Raw genomic sequence first — 20,487 nt, forward strand, 5'->3', positions numbered from 1 at the left:
CCACGCTTATGGCAGGAAGTGAAGAGGAACTCAAAAGCCTCTTGATGAAAGTGAAAGTGGAGAGTGAAAAAGTTGGCTTAAAGCTCAACATTCAGAAAACGAAGATCATGGCATCCGGTCCCATCACTTCATGGGAAATAGATGGGGAAACAGTGGAAACAGTGTCAGACTTTATTTTCCTGGGCTCCAAAATCACTGCAGATGGTGACTGCGGCCATGAAATTAAAAGACGCTTACTCCTTGGAAGGAAAGTTATGACCAAATTAGATAGCATATTCAAAAGCAGAGACATTACTTTGCCAACAGAGGTTCGTCTAGTCAAGGCTATGATTTTTCCTGTGGTCATGTATGGATGTGAGAGTTGGACTGTGAAGAAGGCTGAACGCCAAAGAATTGATGCTTTTGAACTGTGGTGTTGCAGCAGACTCTCGAGAGTCTCTTGGACTGCAAGGAGATCCAACCAGTCCATTCTGAAGGAGATCAGCCCTGGGATTACCTTGGAAGGAATGATGCTAAAGCTGAAACTCCAGTACTTTGGCTACCTCATGAAAAGAGTTGACTCATTGGAAAAGACTCTGCTGCTGGGAGGGATTGGGGGCAAGAGGAAAAGGGGATGCCAGAGGATGAGATGGCTGGATGGCATCACTGACTCGATGGACGTGAGTCTGGGTGAACTCCGGGAGTAGGTGATGGACAGGGAGGCCTGGCGTGCTGCGATTCATGGGGTTGCAAAGAGTCAGACACGACTGAGTGACTGAACTGAACTGAACTGAATAATTAATAATGTGGAACATTTTTTCATTTAGATGGCTACCTATTAGCCATCTTTATTTTTTTTTTGGAGAACTGACTTTAGATCTTCCACCCACTTTTTGATTGGGTAATTTGTAGTTATTTAAAAATTCTACCACCCCTGGGGATTCTAATGTGCAGCCAGGAAGGAGAACCCCACCACATTACACATATCATCTTTCATGATTCATAATGTTTTCCTAGTACAAAGAACAAAAGCCTAGTACTGAGTGGCTGCTCTTCCTGGAGGCTTTTGGAAGCTTCATATATGTGGGGAGGTGTCTGTAGGGCTGTGAATACCTTAAGTTCTAGATCTATCCAAGAAACCCTGACAACATTTGTGATGCCATAGAGAGAGTGCCACCCTGCTCAGACCATCTGCTAGGAAGTTCTAGGTTGTCGTCAGCTGGTGCAATACAGAGGGAAGGGGTTCAAAACCAGGCCCGAGGAGAACTTTCTTCCTCTTCTTGTATCCCATATTCACTTTCCCTAGCCCTATCCCACTTCAGGCTTCTGTTTTCTCCCAACCCAAGGACTTAACCTCCTTTTGCCAACAGTCTCTCATAGGATTTTTGATTAGATGACCTGTGAGGCTTTAGGTTCTGTCAGCCTCTTCTGTGTTCTTTCTGGTATTGAATGCTTGGTCTGAAATGAGCATTTTCCCTCAGTTCTGTTTTTCATCTCTCACTGACTTTGTTCATTAGCAATAACAGGTTTTCATGTCTAAATGCCTTCTAGACTGATGAGACTATAATCTTTTTGAGGGTCAGAGCCTTTGTCTCTAGTAGTCATTATTGTTTTTTCTGTGCCTAGAGTGGTGTCTGATTTGGTGCATAAAATTATCTTTATTTATTCCTGTTGTCTTCAAACAGGTTGTCCATTCTAACAGCTTTGATGTATGTTTCAATAAAAATATTTCTTAATATTCAGATATAAAACATACATTAATGTAAACAATTTATAGAATTTATTTTATTCATTTCATAGGAGGTAAGCCTATAATTTCAATTTTGTTGTGGCATCTAAGTAAAAATGAGCTTGTAAATCTCAAACTATTCTTAGTATGCAACAATGTTACTGTTGACACAAATCAATCTGGTGTGTTTATTCTGGAAAAAAATCACATTTTATGAAAGACATAGTCCTCTAAGATATTTTAGTTTCCTGGCTTATTGCTGCATACTGCTTTTTATAATACCTAAAGTCCTGACAGCAAATAGAACCTTATAGAGAAAGAAAAATAATTGAAGGTGTTTTATTACTCCTTGGGATAGAAGAAAGAGAAAAACAAGGCTAAGCTTTGGAGGGAATACCAAGTATAGAACATACTGAAGGCCTCAGGAAATAGAATCTGATGCCTTCAGTTAGTCACGGAAGGTGAAGAGGGAAGGCGTGGAGCACAGTGAACAAGCTATCTTGCAATAGGCTTTAGAGCAAACCTAGAGTCAGTTACTTCCCTGAAGACGTGGAGGTGGTCCTTATGAAAAAATTAACCTGAGATAAGAGTCTATCTCTGCCAAGAGAAAGGGAAAGAAGAAAGACAAATATTGGGCTTATAAAAAATTTACTGAAGAAACAAATATAGGGACTGAAGGTGGGATGGAGAGAGTGAGAGATCACAGAGCAAGAGAGAGAGAGTCAGAAGTACTTTCCGTAACTAAATGATCTGTTGAGAGAGTTTTATGTTTTCCTTTTGAGAAAACATTCCAGTTTAAATGGAATATGTTTCTACCCTTCACTTTCTGCCGTAAGAGTGGTGTCATCTGCGTATCTGAGGTTATTGATATTTCTCCCAGCAATCTTGATTCCAGCTTGTGCTTCTTCCAGCCCAGCGTTTCTCATGATGTACTCTGCATAGAAGTTAAATAAGCAGGGTGACAATATACAGCCTTGACGTACTCCTTTTCCTATTTGGAACCAGTCTGTTGTTCTATGTCCAGTTCTAACTGTTGCTTCCTGACCTGCATATATGTTTCTCAAGAGGCAGGTCAGGTAGTCTGGTATTCCCATCTCTTTCAGAATTTTCCACAGTTTGTTGTGATCCACACAGTCAAAGTCTTTGGCATAGTCAATAAAGCAGAAATAGATGTTTTTCTGGAACTCTCTTGCTTTTTCCATGATCCAGCGGATGTTGGCAATTTGATCTCTGGTTCCTCTGCCTTTTCTGAAACAAGCTTGAATATCTGGAAGTTCTTGGCTCCCATATTGCTAAAGCATGGTTTGGAGAATTTTGAGCATTACTTTACTAGTGTGTGAGATGAATGCAATTATGCATTAGTTTGAGCATTCTTTGGCATTGCTTTTCTTTGGGATTGGAATGAAAACTGACCTTTTCCAGTCCTGTGGCCACTGCTGAGTTTTCCAAATTTGCTGACATATTGAGTTTTACAGGAGATACCCCACGTCCATGGAACATTGGACTAGTTCAAATTTGGGAAAGGAGTACAACAAGGATGTATATTGTTACTTTGCTTATTTAACTCATATGCAGAGTACATCATGCAAAATGCCAGTTGGATGACTCACAAGCTGGAATCATGATTTCCAGGAGAAATTTCAACAACCTCAGATAAGCAGATGATACCACTCTAATGGCAGAAAGCAAAGAGGAACTAAAGAGCCTCTTAATGAAGGTAAAAAGCAGAGTGGAAAAGCTAGCTTAAAACTCAACATCCAAAACACAAAGATATGGCATCTGCTCCCATCATTTCATGACAAATAGATGGGGGAAAAGTGGAAACAGTGACAGACTTTATTTTCTTGGGCTCCAAAATCACTGTGGACAGTGACTGAAGCCATGTTATTAAAAGACACTTACTTCTTGGAAGAAAAGCTTGGACAGACTAGACAGCACATTAAAAAGCAGAGACATCACTTTGTGAACAAAGGTGCATATAATAAAAGCAATGATTTTTTAGTAGTCATTTATGGATGTAAAAGTTGAACCATAAGGAAGGCTGAGCACTAAAGAATTGATGCTTTTGAATTGTGGTGCTGGAGAAGACTCTTGAGAGTCCATTGGGACTGCAAGGAACTCAAACCAGTCAATTCTAAAGGAGATCAAAACAGTCAATACTAAAGTAAATCAATCCTGAATATTCATTGGAAGGATTGATGCTGAAGCTGTAGCTCCAATACTTAGGCCTCTGATGCAAAGAGCTGACTCACTGGAAAAGACCCTGATGCTGGAAAATATTGAAGGCAGAAGGACAAGGGGACAAGGGGGCAACAGAGGATGAGATGGTTGGGATGGCATCACTGACTCAGTGGACATGAGTTTGAACAAACTCTGGGAGATAGTGAAGGACAGGGAAGCCTGGCATACTACAGTCCATAGGATCACAAAGAGTTGGACTCGACTTAGTGACTGAATAATAATCTGAAGCATCAAATATGCTTTTAAATTCAAAGCAGACATGTTTGAAGTAAGAATTTTATGACAATTTTTTAATTCATTAAGTCTCATTGCCATTTGGATTTAAAATTTGTTCATTCCTAAGCTTGAAATCATTTCAGCTCTACATGTAATTTTAAGAGATTCAAGACTAAAAACAACGTTATCTAACTGGTGAACTGAGCTAAAGGACTGAAAGATTTTACAAGTCAATTTCAAAAGGAATTCAGAGATATCAATCACCATGTCCAATGTCCTGCTTTCAATTAACGAATGAAAAGCTCTGTAGAAAATCTACAGACTCCTATTACTAGAGAATGCCTGAAACAGCAATTGTTCTGTTTAACTTATTGTTAAACAATAAAACATTGTCTTCTCCTTCATATAAAATTTGAATATATTAGACAAAGCAGAATACCACCCATCACTTGAAGAGCTCTTGCAGCTGTTGCTCCCAGAATAAAAAGTCTATTGTTTTATAAAGCAGATCTGTCTGGAGCTATCCACATTGCTAAAAAGAGCCAGATTGTCAGTGAAAGGTTCATCTATAATCTCAGCAAGTTGATTTATTGATGATTCAGTAATTCTTTGATTCCTTGAATTGAACAACTGGATTTTTATTTTTTTTTCTCCTCAGTTGATAGATGTGTCTGCCTTCAGACTAAAAATTTACCTAAAGCTCTTAAAAGATAAATGCACAAACTTTATCAGTTAGGGAAAGCATGTTTGAAGTCTCAGACCATTGATTCTCTGATGGTAGGAACCTTCTTAATTTTGTTTTAGGTTAGTTTTCTGAAAAAATGATGAGATAGAGTTTATATAAATTATGCAATAACTTCCTTATACCTCTAAAGTTCTATAGCACTACCAAAGGATCTCATTCCATAATAGCAGTCTTTGGAATTTTTCATGTTGATAAAAAATTGGCCAGAGATATATTGTTCTCAACTTGAGATGTCTCATGAGTAGACACAGCCCTAAAATCGGGACGCAGGTATCATGTATATTTTTGTCAATTTTCAGTCAAGGATGAGTAAAATCAAAAGTTGTCTGAAAAGATGCCTTTTAGTTTTGTGTTTATATTGGCTTGTGGTTGCTATGCTTAGTTATTTAAACAACTACTTCTTAATGTATTATGCTTACTCAGTCGTGTCTAACTCTTTGCAACACAATGGACTGCAGACCACTAGGCTCCTCTGACCATGGGATTTTCCAGGCATGAATACTGGAGTGGGTTGCCATTTCCTACTCAAGGGGAGCTTCCCAACCCAGAGGTTGATCCCATGTCTCCTGAGTCTCCTGCATTTGCAGGATGGTTCTTTACCACTGCCCCACCTAATATTTTATCTTAAATCCACAACTTGATGCAACCATTGTTGTGCTTTATTGAAACTATAATTATACATGAATTATTGACAAATACTCTCATGGATTTTAATCATTGATCACTTTCTCCATTTATTTGAATGACATTGCTCCAGGTGTTTTCAGTACCCACAGCAGGAGTGACTCAGACTTGAAGGCTGTGAGCACAGGCATGACATGTGCTCTATGAATCAGCTCTGCACAGTTGAGCCATACATAGTATGAGCCTACTACACTGATTTTCAGTGATTTAGGCACATAAACTATAGTACAACCAAAACTTACATCTAGATTTGAATAAAAGTTAAGCTAACCTTCTGGTATAAAGATCTTAAAATGTATTCCTGGTCTGGTTTACCACATTTTCCACTTTTGAATAAGATTAAACTGAAATAATCTGCACAAATAGCATGCTTACCCCAAAGAGAATAATTATCCAATTATCCATAAATTTCACAATAAGAATTTTGATGGGAATTTTGCAAATCTCTTTGATATATGAAGGCCTTGAGTTATGGATCTGAGTAGGGCTGGCATTCATCAATCACTGCAAAAAAATTAAGGGAAAATTATAATACTAGAAATGCTCACTGCAAAAATGGTAGAATCTATGAGGTATTATTAACCTTTAAAATATTCCTCTCTTTCAGAGAATATACTATGTAATCAATTTTTTAGTTAAACATTGCCTTTTCCATCATATCCACTCAAGCACTGTTCCATTCTTTTCCTAGAACATTTTCTTTAGTGTGTGCTCTTGCCTTTTTATACCTTCAAATGTTCTTTTGACATAAACTTTGTAGTATTGTTGAAACAACATCTTAAACTTATCTAGAGTGTTGTGTAAGTTTTCTTCTGTTTGAGGTGAAGAATTTTTTGCATTGTTAAAGATCAATAACGAAGACAAACAATATCAAAAGTACTATCAGACCTTTAAGATAGAGGATGGCATATTGATAAATACATTCTAAAAATAAACATTTATTTGTCATAAAAATTAAGTTTGGAGAAGTCTGAGAAAAACTATAAATATATGTCAACAAAAAAGGTCATACGGTAGTTGATTACTGTGAACTATATCTAAGTAGTGTTTATCCATATACTATTTATATCTATAGTGTGTAACTATATATACTATACAGTATATTGTTATAAATGTCTATTTTATATCTAGCATTTTAAAATTTTCATATTTTCATGAAGTAATCTTTGCAACTAATTACAAGCAATGATTTCCCTACCCTTTTGCTAGTTTAGATCTCTTCCTCAGAAATGAGTGCTTTTCTCTCTTTAGCTTTTTTTCTGAAAAATAATATTCTTCCAGTGCTGATTCTCTATCCATCATTTTGGTCATTGATTATCTTTTGATAAGACAGATGAAACATATCTCATTTTTTGGCCAGACTTCTAGCCCCCCTTCTCCCATATTGAGTATATATACTTTTTCCTTGGGATTTAGTTCATTTTAAAAAATGGCCCATTACATAGATGTACCATGTCTTCTTTATCCATTCTTTGTTGATGGACATTTGGGTTGCTTCCATGTCTTGGCTATTGTAAGTAATGCTATAATGAACATTAGGATGCTTATATCCTTTCAGATCATGTTTTTCTCTGGGTCATGCTAGGAGTGGGATTGTAGGGTCATATGGTATTTCTGTTTGCTGTACGAGAAACTTCTTTCCTATTTCCCTGGATTCTGTCATTTCCTTTCTTTTCCTTTGCTTTTATTTCTGAATGCTGTTTTGCTGCTATCATGCAGATTGGTTGGGTTTTTCCAGAGATTCTACATTTCTGGATGACGCTGATGCTATTGGTCAAAGAAACACACTTTAAACAGCATTGTCTTAAATTAGTGCTGTCCAGTCAAAACATAATGCAAGCCAAATCTATAATTTTTAAATTGCTGATAGCCATATTAAAAAAGTAAAAGAAACAGGTGAGTTACATAATTTTAAAACTTTTATTAACCCATATATTCAGACAGGTAGCACTCAATAGGTAATCAATATTTACTTATTCTAAAGATATTTTCGTTATTTTTCATAATAAATATTTGAAATCTGGTACATGTATTACACTATACAGCATGTCTTAGTTTGGAGTAGCCACATTTCAAAAGCTGAATGCCACATGTGGTAAAACAAAGCCTAAGGGGACCTCCTGCATATGTGCACTAGGACACGCTGGAACATGTGTACAAAAATGTTCCAGTGATGATGCTCAACCTAGCAGAACAATGGAAAAATCTAAATGCCTATTAATGAATAAATGACTACTATGCAGGATTCAAACAGCAACTGCAAACAACAAAAATAGAGATGGATGTTAGGAAGAAAATTTGAATTAAAAACTTAGCTGTGCAAAACTACACTTGTAATACCATTTTATAACACTGGTGAAAGAAATCAAAGACAACACTAATAGATGGAGAAATATACCATGTTCATGGATTGGAAGAATCAATAGAGTGAAAATGAGTATACTACCCAAAGCAATTTATAGATTCAATGCAATCCCTATCAAGCTACCAACGGTATTCTTCACAGAGCTAGAACAAATGATTTCACAATTTGTATGGAAATACAAAAAACCTCGAATAGCCAAAGCGATCTTGAGAAAGAAGAATGGAACTGGAGGAATCAACCTACCTGACTTCAGGCTCTACTACAAAGCCACAGTCATCAAGACAGTATGGTACTGGCACAAAGACAGAAATATATCAATGGAACAAAATAGAAAGCCCAGAGATAAATCCATGCACATATGGACACCTTATCTTTGACAAAGGAGGCAAGAATATACAATGCATTAAAGACAATCTCTTTAACAAGTGGTGCTGGGAAAACTGGTCAACCACTTGTAAAAGAATGAAACTAGAGCACTTTCTAACACCATACACAAAAATAAACTCAAATGGATTAAAGATCTAAACGTAAGACCAGAAACTATAAAACTCCTAGAGGAGAACATAGGCAAAACACTCTCTGATATACATCACAGCAGGATCCTCTATGACCCACCTCCCAGAATATTGGAAATAAAAGCAAAAATAAACAAATGGGACCTAATTAACCTTAAAAGCTTCTGCACAACAAAGGAAACTATAAGCAAGGTGAAAAGACAGCCTTCACAATGGAAGAAAATAATAGCAAATGAAGCAACAGACAAACAACTAATCTCAAAAATATATAAGCAACTCCTACAGCTCAATTCCAGAAAAATAAATGACCCAATCAAAAAATGGGCCAAAGAACTAAATAGACATTTCTCCAAAGAAGACATACAGAGGGCTAACAAACACATGAAAAGATGCTCAACATCACTCATTATCAGAGAAATGCAAATCAAGACCACTATGAGGTACCATTTCACGCCAGTCAGAATGGCTGTGATCCCAAAGTCTACAAGCAATAAATGCTGGAGAGGGTGTGGAGAAAAGGGAACCCTCTTACACTGTTGGTGGGAATGCAAACTAGTACAGCCACTATGGAGAACAGTGTGGAGATTCCTTAAAAAACTGGAAATAGAACTGCCTTATGATCCAGCAATCCCACTGCTGGGCATACACACTGAGGAAACCAGAATTGAAAGAGACACATGTATCCCAATGTTCATCACAGCACTGTTTATAATAGCCAGGACATGGAAGCAACCTAGATGTCCATCAGCAGATGAATGGATAAGCAATCTGTGGTACATATACACAATGGAGTATTACTCAGCCATTAAAAAGAATACATTTGAATCAGTTCTAATGAGGTGGATGAAACTGGAACCTATTATACAGAGTGAAGTAAGCCAGAAAGAAGAACACCAATACAGTATACTAACGCATATATATGGAATTTAGAAAGATGGTAACAATAACCCTGTATACCAGACAGCAAAAGAGACACTAATGTATAGAACAGTCTTTTGGACTCTCTGGGAGAGGGAGACGGTGGGATGATTTGGGAGAATGGCATTGAAATATGTATAATTTCATATATGAAACAAGTCACCAGTCCAGGTTCGATGCACAATACTGGATGCTTGGGGCTCGTGCACTGGGACGAGCCAGAGGGATGGTATGGGGAGGGAGGAGGGAGGAGGGTTCAGGATGGGGAACACATATATACCTGTGGCAGATTCATTTTGATTATGGCAAAACCAATACAATATTGTAAAGTTAAATTAAAGAAAAGAAAAAAAAAAGCTCAAAGGAGTACAAAAGCAAAACAATATGCTCTTTTGGAATATATAAATATTTGTAAACTTACCAAAAAAAGTTCACTAAGAGAGTGATGAAAACAAAAGCTTGTGAATATGATGTGGGAAGGGCATGAGGGTTGTGAGGGGCTGAGAAATGAGATGAAGAGAAGCACGTAAGAACTTGTATTATCGGAATACACTAGTCCTTGGACAGGTAGTGTAGCCAAGGGTGCTGTAGTTTATACAATTGTACTTCAAACCTTTTAACATACTCTCTTGGCTGAGGTTCCCCCAGGAAGATAGAGCTTGCATGCAGGTAGTTTCCTATGAGAAGTGATTCGAGAGAACAGGTTAGGGTTTTGGAAAAGGGAAATAAGGGAGATATGAAAGCTAATGGAATTAAGGATAACTGGGGCTCATATCTGCCAGGACCTTCTGTGGAATCCAAAGAATCCACCTCAGAATCCCAGGGTAATGCATTTATCACTGACACCTGACTCTCTTGGTCAAAATTGCCCCACATTGCATTAACTTCCCACTTCCAGGCCGGGCAGGAATGACTTCCAGGAGGGACCAAGTCAGTTCCCCTCAGCCTTCCCTGTGGTGGTTTTAGGGAAGCCTCAGCCCCAGGTGAGAGATCAGCATTTAGCTAAAGTAAGATGATTGTGACAAGAGAGGCTGGAGGAATAAAATGTCCTTGAGAATGTGAAGCAGGAGAACAGAGTTGTCAAACAACTCTGCATTCCCTACACAACGCATATATTCTTATGCAGGTATCAAATACATTTTAAAAGATAGTAAGAAAGAAAATTATATGTACTTTTTTTTCTCTAGATAAAAATTATTTCATCGGTACTTCATACTATCAGATACTACTATGTCCTTAAGGTGGCCTAATATAGTGTACATGACGTGGCGTTAGCTCCTTCTCTAACCTCGTTTTCTAACACCCTCTATTTTCTTTACAGCAATTCATCACCATTGCCTGCAGATGTTCTGGGAGCTCACCAACTCCTGGACTCACCCTGGGGTCCTCACTGTTCCCTCTGCCAGAATGCGTTTCCCATGGCTCACCTTGCATTGCATGAAGGTAGGTTTCTGCTCGCCATTCAATTTCTCTTAGTAGTCTTTCTTGACCACCTCATCTTCACATGAGCATCCCCTACCTGGCCCACTAGGGTGTCACTGTCTTCTTGTGCTGCTTTTCTTTACATGGCATTTTTCACTCTTTGATATTACATTATAAAACTACTTTTGCCATCTGTCTCTCACTCAGGTGAAAGCTCTATGAAGGCAGGGATATTCCCTGTTCAATTCATACCTGTAACCCAAGAGCCTAGAATATTACCTGACACCTGGTGAACATTTCTTGATTGCCCTCTTAATTTTCACTTTTGAAAAATTAAAAAAAATAGAATGCTAGCTAGTTCTCTTTTTAAATTTCAGATTCATGTAGATTGAGGCTAATCACTCATGTAGCTTTATAAAATTTTCAATTTTCTATTTTTGAATTACATTTGATTCAACTTACCACAATCTCACCTACCCTTTTTCTTCAAGAACTCAAATCTGAAAACATTGCTTGGGAAATGCTATCTCAAACTGATGTGTAAGTTTTAATGACACCTAAAACTGGACAAATACACATGGCTTCCAGTCTAGCTAAGTGCTTTGCATGGTATTATATAAAGTATTGCATAGTGGTCATTTGTTAGCTCTTCCAGACAAACACTTGGCTCCCATGAAAGCATATTTGAGGATACAGTTATAGCCGAGTGATTATGGGCTTCCTAAAGTGACATAGTCTGTGTGTTTGTGAATCAAAAGGGTTAGCAGAAATGTATTTCACAGTTTAAATAAATTTCAGTTCAGTTCATTTCAGTCACTCAGTCATGTCCGACTCTTTGCCACCCCATGAATCGCAGCACGGCAGGCCTCCCTGTCCATCACCAACTCCCGGAGTTCACTCAGACTCACGTCCATCGAGTCCGTGATGCCATCCAGCCATCTCATCCTCTGTCGTCCCCTTCTCTTCCTGCCCCCAATCCCTCCCAGCATCAGAGTCTTTTCCAATGAGTCAACTCTTCACATGAGGTGGCCAAAGTACTGGAGTTTCAGCTTTAGCATCATTCCTTCCAAAGAAATCCCAGGGCTGATCTCCTTCAGAATGGACTGGTCGGATCTCCTTGCAGTCCAACGGACTCTCAAGAGTCTTCTCCATCACCACAGTTCAAAAGCATCAATTCTTTGGCGCTCAGCCTTCTTCACAGTCCAACATCCATACATGACCACAGGAAAAACCATACCCTTGACTAGACAGACCTTTGTTGGCCAAGTAATGTCTCTGCTTTTGAATATGTTATCTAGGTTGGACATAACTTTCTTTCCAAGGAGTAAGTGTCTTAGTCTGACACTGTTTCCACTGTTTCCCTATCTATTTCCCATGAAGTGATGGGACCACGATGTCATGATCTTCGTTTTCTGAATGTTGAGCTTTAAGCCAACTTTTTCACTCTCCACTTTCACTTTCATCAAGAGGCTTTTTGGTTCCTCTTCACTTCCTGCCATAAGGGTGGTGTCATCTGCATACCTGAAGTTATTGATATTTTTCTTGGCAATCTTGATTCCAGCTTGTGTTTCTTCCAGTCCAGCATTTCTCATGATGTACTCTGCATATAAATTAAATAAACAGGGTGACAATATACAGACTTGACGTACTCCTTTTCCTATTTGGAACCAGTCTGTTGTTCTATGTCCAGTTCTAACTGTTGCTTCCTGACCTGCATAAATAAAATTTAGGATAATACTAATGTTTGTACATATGAATTTAGCCATAGGTTATTGTCATAATATTTTAGCTTCCATTGAGCAATTTGGGTACTATTTGTAGTTGTTTTTCCTCTGATAAACTGTACATTTAAAACCAATTCATAAAGCTCTCCACATGGGAAATGCTGTATACTAGCATATATTTTATATTAAGCCCCATGGTCTTGCTCATAAGGCCAATGGCATCACAGAGCTGATCAATGGGAAGTAGTGTAAATGCGTCTTCAGTAACTCTATTAACTTTCTTTTCTTCCCTGTTTCCCTTTTCCAAAACTCCTAACCTGTTCTCTGGAATCAAAACCAAGAAGTTTTAACTCTGAAAGTGGAAAAACAGTGATACTTTAGTGTTGGCACTCAGGGCACCTACCTAGGAGGGGCTCAGATACTGTCTAGAGTCTCATCTTTGACTCGGCTACACACAATGGGTTTCTAAGGAGAAAGGACATTCACAGTCAGGGCTGGCAAAGCTCTACCTCAAAGGCGGCAATTTTGCTTCATTTGCGAGTGGGGCCCAACAGACCTAATGTGTCTGTTGATTGAGTTACTTAAATGCCAAATATCAATGATCAGTAGTCACTAAAATAAAAGCAAGAGGCAGATTTTGTAATTCAAAAAAAGTTAAAGAATATTTTTTTCTTTTAAAATAATCAAAAGTGCAGGAGTCTTTTACTTGTAGCCTTATATCCAAACCTTTACTACTAGCTTTAAACTAAAGAATAAAGAAAACATGAAACACCAAAATATTTTGTACTTGAAGTTTTTTCCTCCTTCATGGCACTACATATAACTGTGTGTGTACATGCGTTTGTGTGTATATAATACAAAACTTAGTAAATTTAGTAAAATGATGTCAAAATATAAAGAGCCCAAATACTGAAAAATAATTTGAACTTAATCATTTTCCTACCACTGTAATAAAAATGGTGAACTTTTTTGTTTTTATGTTTGTTCTTTTTATATCAGGAGATTTAATGAACAGTTCTCAAAAGAGTGCCTGTTTAAAATGGCACTTGTTTTCTCAAGGGGACTTCCCAGTAACTGGAATGTCTATATCTACATAGATAAGAGAGGGGAAATATACTGAAGTCTTTCTAAGATTTAATGCAACATTTCATCAAAGATTATAAGATAGAAACTGAGTACTAACAAAATTTAAAATTTTAAGAAATTTTACCTTGTGTTGCATTAGAGTGTTGTTTTCTGTGAATATACAATCCTCATTTTCTTTGCTATTTCACGCCAAGTATTTTGGCTGTGCCATCGTCAAGTATCAATTGGGAAAAACATGTCTGTCAGCAGCTCATTTTCTCATCAATTTAAGCTACTAAACTATAAATTTGTTACAAACTGCAGATGGCCTCAAAGGCTGTGTTGACTCTATAGAAAATACACTGGATGCTTTCTAAATGTGTAGCAAAATAGAGAGCATTTTTCTAAGTCAAGACATTATATCCTTTTCAATGAAAATCAAAAAAAGATTGTATTACCATTTAAATACTCTCCATTAGTATTTTTAGGAAACAGTGCAATTTCCAATAAAAAACAAATTCAAGAAAAGATCTCCAAGAATTAACAAATTGTCGTTAGGGTACCCTCAACCTCTGCACTCAACCTTCCCACTAATTGATCCACGATAAAGCCAGCATACATAGACCATATAGTTTAGAAAATCGTATTTTCACAGTGATAGAAATGGTTTAAAAATTAATTTATTGGCTCATTTACCAAATGCATAAAAGAAATTTCAAAGTAATAAAAGGCAAATCCCTATTTGGATAGGTATTTAAAAGATGCTGATGTCGTTATGTAGTACGCCAAGGTAACAATCAGTGTAGTATTTATTAATAAGATTTTACCAGCTTCCAGAATATTTATTACTATGCTTCAAATGTCTTTGAAAAATTGAACTTTTAAAATTATATTTTATTGCTTTGAGAGGCCTGTTCTTTAGATGGGAGCTAATCTTCACTATTGTGTATTACAGTAAATAATTTGAATGTTAAATTTAAATATTTAAAGCTATCTTTCAATGAAATCTTTAAGAAGGTTAATTTGAAAATGTGTTAAAGGCAATTTTACGTCAAGTTCTATGTATTCCATGTAACTGATAAGAGAAAAATTGGCCTTATGTACCTTAAAATACATTGAAAATAACCAAAAGTGAGCTCTAAAAGCCTCTTAATGGGATTTATGATTTACAGAGACCTCAGGACAATAGGTTAGTAGAATCTAAACTTCAGATTCCTCACCCATGAATTGAAGGCTTTGGATAGAATTATGTCTAAAACTCTATTAATAAGAACAATCTACAATTCTACCCTGGAAAGAGACAGAACCTTACTTAGTTATTGCTGTTTCATTAAACTAAATTCTTGACCCCTAATTATATCTCAGATTCTTAAAATGATTTTTTACATACTGTCAGTTATTATATTCTTATTTTTAATGACTTCAGATAATTTTACATGTAAAATCTTAGGGAACATTAATTCTTTTTGTTTGAATTGTGGGTGTACATTTGTGCTTACAATATAGTTTGAATAATTGGAATCAGTGTGTACTATCTGAATCTTATGTTATGCTTTTTACATCACTTTCTTAAACTTATTTGCATGTATAAGGATGAAACTGGATTTCACACATAAAAAATAGTTTGAAAAATCTATATGTATATCAAAACTTAGGTGTTTTTGTTCATTTGAATGTGAGTCCTTCAAATTCAGGGATTCTTTATTATTTATCTTATCCTCTCTCTCTACAATCTAGCAGGGAGTTGACACCCTGATTCTCAGCAAAAATAATAACTATCACTAACATTTATTCAGCTCTTACATCAGATATTGAACCAATTGCTCTGTATATGTCATTCATTTAAAATCACAAATAACTTTTTATAAAAATACTATTGTCAGTTTTTAAATTTATATTTTGTGTTATTTTAAATTGAAACAGTTGATATGCAATTTTATGTAACTTACAAGTGGGCGATACAGTGAATCATAATTTTTAGAGTTTATACTCCATTTACAGTTATAAAATATTACTAATGTTCCCTGTGTTGTACAATTTATCCTTGCAGTTTATTTTGTACATAATAGCTTGTATCTTTAATCCCTTACCCTATTTTACCCCTCCCCACTTCTCTCTCTGGTAACTACTAGTATGTCTGTGAATCTGCCTCTTTTTTGTTATCTAAGTTTTTAAAAGAGAAAAGTAAACTCAAAGAACTTAATTAACCTTTCCAGTTTATAAGAGGCAACACTAATTTTATAATCCAAACAGAAAGCACTTAACAACCTCACTATAATTCATTTATTTTACATTTATTAAATGACATTGTATCCTATTTAGAGTCCATAATTTTTTAGCTATTTCCCTCATGAATGGGCAAGTAGACTGTCTTTAGACTGTCAGTAATATAGATAATGATGCTACTAAGCACTTGTAATATACTTCAGTATGTATGTGTAGATTATTAATATACACAATGATGCTACTAAGCACTTGTAAGATACTTCAGTATGTATGTGTAGATTATTCTCATACTCAAAGAACTCAAAATGATAAACAAAATGTGATCTATACATTGATGCAGTGTTATTCAGCCTATTTTAAGGAGAAAATTCTGACACATGTTACAACATGAATAGGCCTTGAGGACAGTGAAGTAAGGCACTCAGTAATCAAAGAACAAATACTGTGTGATTCCACTTAAATGAGGCATATGGGATAGTTAAATTCAAAGAGATAGAAAGAAGAATGGTGGATTCCAGGGGCTGGAAGGAGAAGAGAATGAGGAGCTGATGTTTAATGGGTATTGGGTTTCAATTTGGGAAGATGAAAATCTCTGGAGATTATTGTGATGGTTGCACAGCAATGAGAATATAAGCAAAGCCACTGAACTGTACTCTTTAAAATAGTTGGAATGCTGTTTTGTTACACATATTTTATGACAAAAAGAACTCAAAATAAAGCTTTGTTAAGCACTATTTGTATCCTCAAAATATATACTATTGCAAATTCTTATTTATTCTACGTAGATATAAGAGAAGACTTCGTATCTACACAAGTCAGAACTTCCTTGGAGAAGCAGAACTTGGTGATGCAGATTTGGGAGCATTAGCAGATAGAAGATGTTCATGTTCTTGGGACTGAATTGGTCAGTTAGGACTGTGGTCTTTCCAGTGGTCATGCATGGATGTGACAGTTGGACTGTGAAGAAAGCTGAGCACTGAAGAATTGATGCTTTTGAGCTGTGGTGTTGGAGAAGACTCTTCAGAGTCCCTTGGACTGCAAGGAGATCCAACCAGTCCATCCTAAAGGAGATCAGTCCTGGGTGTTCTTTGGAAGGATTGATGCTAAAGCTGAAACTCAACTTTGGCCACCTCATATGAAGAGTTGACTCATTGGAAAAGACCCTGATGCTGGGAGGGATTGGGTACAGGAGGAGAAGGGGACAACAGAGGATGAGATGGCTGGATGACATCACTGACTCTATGGACATGAGTTTGGGTGAACTCTGGGAGTTGGTGATTGACAGGGAGGCCTGACGTGCTGCAATTCATGGGGTCGCAAAGAGTTGGACACAACTGAGCAACTGAACTGAACTGAAGCACTATACATAGATAAGATGGGCAGCCCAAGACTTGGCCTGAGTCATTTTAAAAATTACTGGCCAGCCAAGGAAGGACAAGTCTGCAAAGAAGACTGAAGAATAGCTATAAAGTTTAAAACAAACAAAACAAAACAAAAAAAGAAAAAAGCGAGAGAGAATGTGGTATCATGGAAGGAAAGAAAGAATTTCAAAAAGAAAACTTGACCTTGAATCATTTGGGAGTGTTTTACAGTGTTCTTTAGAAATTCCTTTCATCTTCAGTTTCCATGAATTTATTATCTTCTGACTTTCCTGTAGACTCCTTGGTCATTTCTTCATCATCTCTTTTATTTAGTGTCTCTATTAAACCTTAATTTGATCTACACCAAGGTATACTTGCCCTGGAGAAGGGAATGACTACCCTCTGCAGTATTCTTGACTGGAGAATTTCGTGGACAGAGAGCCTGGAGGGTTACAGTCCATGGGGTCACTAAGAGTTGGACAGGACTTAGCGACTAACACTTTTACTTTCAAGATGTACTTGATGAGTTTAATTATACAAGAAGAACTGCTGATGAAATTCTACTAAGCTACTCTGTGCTTGGACAGGAATTATTGAGAGAAAAAATCTCACTGGAAATGAAAAAGACTGCTGATGACTGACTGAAATGAAATTGTATCTCACAAAATTATTTTGCAATTAAAAAAGCTTCACACCACCTAAAGAAAAAAGAACTATGGTAGAGGGCAAAAATATATTTTGAATGAAGACAGAGACTTCTGTATAGAAAAAGAAAAATTGAGTAGGAAATTTTGTTTGTAGTGATAAGGAATAAATTTTTCTAGTCAGGGAAGTTGTGTTTGTTTATTTTTACCAAAAGTAAATTCTAATATGTTATCCCAGACAAGATTCTTCCTTTCAAATATATGCAGTGTAAGTACAATATACTAAAGATTTTGTAACAAACATTGAAAATATTTTAAAAAGAAAACTATGGACATGCCTCTTATTATTGTAAGTCAAAACTGTGGCAGAAGCCAACACAACATTGTAAAGCAATTATTCTCCAATTAAGAAAAGAAGTACAGTGAAGACTAACAATCAGATGTGAACATAGGATGATGAGATCTAAGTATTTCTGCCTCTGAAAGAGGTTTCTTAAGGTGACTTATCCCTAGTGCCCATTTGGGAATCTTAAGCCAATCATTTGCCCCTTACATAAATCCCTTTCATTGCTCCCATAATAATTAGGCTGCTGCTGCTGCTGCTAAACCACTTCAGTCATGTCCAACTCTGTGACCCCATAGACGGCAGCCCTCCAGGCTCCTCTGTCCCTGGGATTCTCCAGGCAAGAATACTGGAGTGGGCTGCCATTTCCTCCTCTAATAATTAGGCTAGCACTGATATAATTTGAAACATTGGTTTCAGGGAGTCTTATTTTTCACACTAGCTATGAGAAGTTTTTGAGACACCTGAACCATACTCTTTTGATTTCTCTAAGACCCAGGCCTGAATCATGAAAGCAAGAGAATAATGATTCCATGCATAGCAGATAAAAGACACTATAACCCCTTTGCCACAATGTTCCCTAAGGGTTGATATAAATACATTAATCATTATGCCAGGAACAAAATTTATATTCTAGCTTGCACAAGTGCATCATGACAAGCAAGGTATTAGTATGTTTCAAGATATCATATTTAATTAAGGCTTTTTAACAGGTCTTCTTTCCTTCTTTGGGAGAAGAATTTAAAACATTTAAAATAATGCGATCTGACTTCCTAAAGTTTACTACAATTTGGATAAATTAAACAAAAAGTATTATAACTGTTTTGTAGATTCCTATTATTTTTCTAAAATATAAACCAGAAAGATGAATTGAAATCACTTCCTCAATGAAAACCTCTAATAGATTCCAATAACTAATGCCTTTTATTACAACAAAGTTTAATAATACAATGGTATTATTGTATTTTTTGCAATATTATATTAAAATTTAAAGTCATTAATATAATTATATTCCTAAGTTACAAATTTATATATTTTATTATACATATGTATATATAATTATCAATTTCTCAGATACACAATTAACAAGTACAATGACAAAACTTGAGAGAGTACTGTATAGTTTGTCCAGTGAAATGGTTGAAAGATCTATGTAAATTTCATTAAAAGTTTATGACATTCAAAATGAGCACAATCTTTATACATCTATTTATACACCGAATTATGTTTCAAAAGTGCCTTGTGGTTAATGTTACTTCTTATAGATACACTAAGAATAATTTTTAAAAGATTAATTAAATAAATGCTCAAAAGCAGATATAATGCACACGCATAATTACTATCTCCCTGTCACACGTGTGACAGCATTTACGAATTAAGAGGCACAACTTACACCTGATCACATTTGTTCATTTATTCTCTGGGATCAAAGAACAATCACATATAAACCCTTTTGAGCTTCTCCTTGGGGAAATGCACACTGGTGTTTACACATGTGAAGATGGACAGCTGGAGGGTGGGAGAGAGGTGGTCCACTGGGCTGCGAGTGATAGCCGCTTGACCGCTCCTCTCGCAGTCAAGGCAAGGTGGGTCAGGAGAGGTAGAATATTACTGTACCTGGAGTTGTTATGTCTGAAAAGGTGAGTCAGCCCAGGGATGGTGAATTTGATATGGCCCATGTGTCAATAGCGGGTCTACAGTATTCAGTGTACTCAAAGTAGAGACAAGTCCAGTACCTGCCAGTGGAGTCATTAGTGAACCTGGGCCTTTAGTAGAGCATGAATGGCTAATGTATACAGGTCACTAGTGAGTCCAGTAAAGTCAGCTTTCTCCAGCCAGTCAGGATGTCAGTCAGACAATGGTCTCCAGAAGATCTAGGTCTACCTTCTTTCTATACTTGGCCCCTTTGTGTTGCTCCCAAACCATAGCCTAGGTCTCCATTGATTCTGGTCCCAACAAAAGTCTGTACCACTCCCTTTGCCTACCTACTCCCATCTTATTCCTCCTACACAGCTCTGCATGAAATTTTGTCCATAACCATGAGCCGTAACTGCTAAATTCTGGGTTTCCTGTTCTTTCTGAAGACCAAAGAGAGGAGGTCCAGATGGCTAATATACTTGTCTTTGTGGCCTTCTGGAGTTAAGTCCCAGGATGCTACCATTGGGTAGAGAATTTTGAAGTAAGTCACAGAAGATCTTTAAGGCTCAGTTAATTGATCTTTAAAATGAAGAAATTAGTAATATCTATTGCACAGGTATTACATATGAGACCATAAACAATGCCTAGCTCCATGCCTGGTACTGAATTAAG

This window comes from Bos javanicus, chromosome 9 (assembly GCF_032452875.1).
Source record: "Bos javanicus breed banteng chromosome 9, ARS-OSU_banteng_1.0, whole genome shotgun sequence".
Lineage (NCBI taxonomy): Eukaryota > Metazoa > Chordata > Mammalia > Artiodactyla > Bovidae > Bos > Bos javanicus.